The sequence below is a fragment of the Nicotiana tabacum genome, chromosome 5 (genome assembly GCF_000715075.1).
Source record: "Nicotiana tabacum cultivar K326 chromosome 5, ASM71507v2, whole genome shotgun sequence".
Taxonomy (NCBI): Eukaryota; Viridiplantae; Streptophyta; class Magnoliopsida; order Solanales; family Solanaceae; genus Nicotiana; species Nicotiana tabacum.
The window spans coordinates 148,390,935-148,394,404 of NC_134084.1; the positions used below are offsets into that span (position 1 = coordinate 148,390,935).

The 3,470-nt window shown below is 31.3% G+C and overlaps 1 long non-coding RNA gene across 1 annotated transcript; it reads left to right on the forward strand.

Moving 5' to 3' along the window:
• Positions 1–238: 238 nt before the first annotated feature.
• LOC142180657 (uncharacterized) lies at positions 239–2,697 on the forward strand. Its single transcript, XR_012709288.1, has 3 exons — positions 239–1,407; positions 1,725–1,844; positions 2,452–2,697. It is a non-coding gene; the product is annotated as an uncharacterized LOC142180657 (long non-coding RNA).
• Positions 2,698–3,470: the final 773 nt, after the last annotated feature.

Below are 3,470 nucleotides of genomic sequence, written 5' to 3' on the forward strand. Positions count from 1 at the left end.
ACAACATGACTAACTCTAGCCAAAACTCAAATGCACTGGTTTAAGGTTTACAAGGAGTTCCTATCAGATGCTTCTAAACAAGCTAGATAGGAAGTACAAATGAAGAACTACATATTTCTCTATGCTTTCTAAGCATAAGGAAATATTTCAAAGGCACATGGTGTTTCTTTATAAAGTTCAAAAGACTTGCAACAAACGCTCCCTACAGATGGAAGGAAGTGTTTGTTGCAAGTCTTTTGAACTTCTAAAGAAGATTCATGTGCCTTCAAAATATTTCTGTATGCTTAGGAAGTATATATTTTCAGCCGGAAAAAAATCCTGCATTTATTTTCTTAGACGAGAGTAAATAAAGAAGAAGGCAGGAGTGATCAATGATGCATTTTTCTTCTCTCCATTGCTCTCATGTAGTTGTATTCTGAGAAACAAAAAGCTTTTTTTTTTTTTTTTTGAGCTTCTAGGAAGTATACCTTGCATCGTCCTTTAAATTTTATGTCGACATCCGTCCCTGAGATTTCAGATAGAGTATCAAGAGGGAGAGTTGACAGATTTGTCTTGCTATTTTTTCATCCTTGGATGTTAGAGTAGTTGACAACTCACTATTAGAGTAGCTCACCCATGAGTTTATTTTTTTTAATCAGATATTTTACTGGGGTTTATATATTTTTTTTTCTTTTTTTTTAGTTCAAAGATATTAATTCTCATGTATATCATTTCTTTAACATCATCAGAATACATGGTCAGACCACGAGATAAAAGTTTGTTCAACATCCCAAGTTAATTAGAAACTTAAGGCTACTACGGTGTTTGGGTCACATGGAGCCATTTCTATTGACCTGTTGTTCATATTTCTTTGGTTAGTACTTCTCGATAAGCTTAGCCAATTCGAGGTCAAATTTCTTCTCAAGTTTAACCTCCTCTTCCAGTATTTGTGTCTCAATGCAGCTATCCTATCTTCATGAGTTCTCGTCAGATTCTTGCTCTCTTCCACAAATTCTTTCATTTCCTTGTCCTGAAATTTGATAAATTTCGCAACTCTCTCTACCATGACACGATGATTCTCAATTGAGGAAGTATTAAATTGTTAGACCAATTGTTAGACCATCTGACACTGCTCTAGCTGTACCTTTTTAAATTTGTCTTTCTCAGCGGTCCTGGCATCGTGAAGTATTTTGGTATGATCCTTGAAAAACTGCTCTTGATATTCCATCTCTTCCTTGATCTGTTCATGGTGCATTTTTGTTCTCTTCCAATGTCTGGCGGTGCTTTTCACTCACCAGAGAAAGACTGTTCAAGAGTTTTCTCCCGCATCTAGACTGTTCAAGACTGTTAAGCAGCTTTGTTTTTGAACCATATTAGTTGTTGATTATCCTCCATCGTCCGTTTTGCTGGATTTCAAATAGTTTCATGGTATGGCTTCATCTTGAACTTCAATCTCGATTCTCAAGTGAATGTTGGCTAAAGTTGTCTATGTTTTTTTCTCTGCCAGATTTTGGATGAGTAGTGGCATTTATTACATTTTAGTTTTAAATTCTTATACTTTCTATCTTATACTTTCTTGTTGAATTCTTTTCCAAGGTGAAAGAATTAAAAATTGTCGAGAATCATGTCAGTTAAAGTTCCGCAGAATGTTGTAATTTACCGCATAATTTAGAAGAGGTTGAGCTGTATTTATTTTCATTAAACATAATAATAATATTTTATGTCTTGTGTTGCACAATTTTTAGGCGATAAAGGACATTTATTCTAATAGCAATATGGCAGATATCATCGAGGAGATATTTCGCAATTGCAAGCAAGAAAAATATCTGGAGCTTCTCAGTACAATAAAGTGGTTCAGTACTGAGGTATTTGTATACTCTTTAGATAGTCAGTTTTCTTGCTTAATAGATGGAATCATATATTGTTTAATTCATGTTCCTTATAATTGATAAATCTTTATTATAGACGATTGAGTCTTTCTTTGATATTTTGGATACAAATTTCGCAGATTCCTATTTTTACAGCATCTTACATGTCGTATGTGGCTCCAATTTTCTTCATATATTTTCCTTAGACATGTACGTCATCCATGTAATGCAATTTCCTTTCTTTGGTTCTAAATCAGTAAGATAAGCAGCTACCCATCAAAGGAAATAGATTTTCAATAACAACGCAAGCATAAAGAAAACCACAAAAAGATAAAGAAAAATATACTAAGGCTAGGATAACAATGTTAAAGCATGAGTATAATGCCCAGTTGTTTTTTGTCATCAAGATCTTTCTTCCAGTGATGTTTTAAGAATCACCACTTTGGAGAATATGCTGACCTGAGAAAAAGGGAAATTTACATTTTTGATTTCTTTTATCAATGTGTGGAAGATTATAAGCCGATAATTTTTTTGCTGGTATGTCTTAAGTTATTTTTATAAGTACCAATTATTTGAAATACTCATACTAACATTATATTTTCAGATTAGATTATTGGAGGACTCCATTGATGCTTACCAATTCAAAGTAATCAAGATAAAAAATATGCCATTGCAAAGTGATTCTTCAAGTTGTGAACTTTTTCTTTGCAAGTACTTTGAGTATTGTGCGAGGGAAGAAAAAATTCCTTTCAATCACGTTAGTAGTAAAATCTCACTTATATGTTTCTACGAATTATTTCTGTGGACAGTTTCATGTAAATTTATTTTTTGTTCTACTCATAATTATATTTCCTAGCTTTAAATGAGTTTTCTTTTCCTCATTAATATAGTAATCTTAAAAGACATTAAGTCTTCAACTTTACATCGTAATATTATTATTTATATTTGTAAAGGCTAATTTAAACTAATAAGATATAAGTTATGTGTTTGCAATATATTACCTTGGATGTTATTGTGAGAAACATTATTTATTAATATAAAAATTTGAGTAAGCTAGTAATCTAATCTTATTCTAAAATATTTCTACGGTTAAAAAGAAGGTAGCCTTTCTTTATCTATTTTTTTAATGATGATTCCGTATCTTTTTCCATATTATCTTAAATCTCAGCTACAAGAAAATAAAATTATAAAATTTATTATTACAATTTTGGCCCTCGTAAATTTTGGGGCCTAAGAACAAATCTTTACTAACCGCCACTTGAACCAACCTTGAATAGTTTATCAGTTGCTTCAATTATTGAAATGTGTATGACATGTAAATTAAAGAGGAAAAAATGTAAGTAGGTCATATTTAAGAAAATATTTCAGTTACCTAGCAGTAGTAGGTATTTTACAAAAAAGGCACCTAAATAATTGTATTTTTAGCATGAAGCTATAAATATGGACCCAGAATCACGGTTTAAAAAATCTAAAGCATTCAATTCCAAAAAAGGAAATCCAAAGCAGTTCTGATTCTTCTCCTTAACTTCCTAAATTAACGCTGAACAATAATTTGACTAATTTTATGTTATTTGTTTTTGATTCTTTCATGTTTGTATATTTAAATCTTAATGATATATAAAA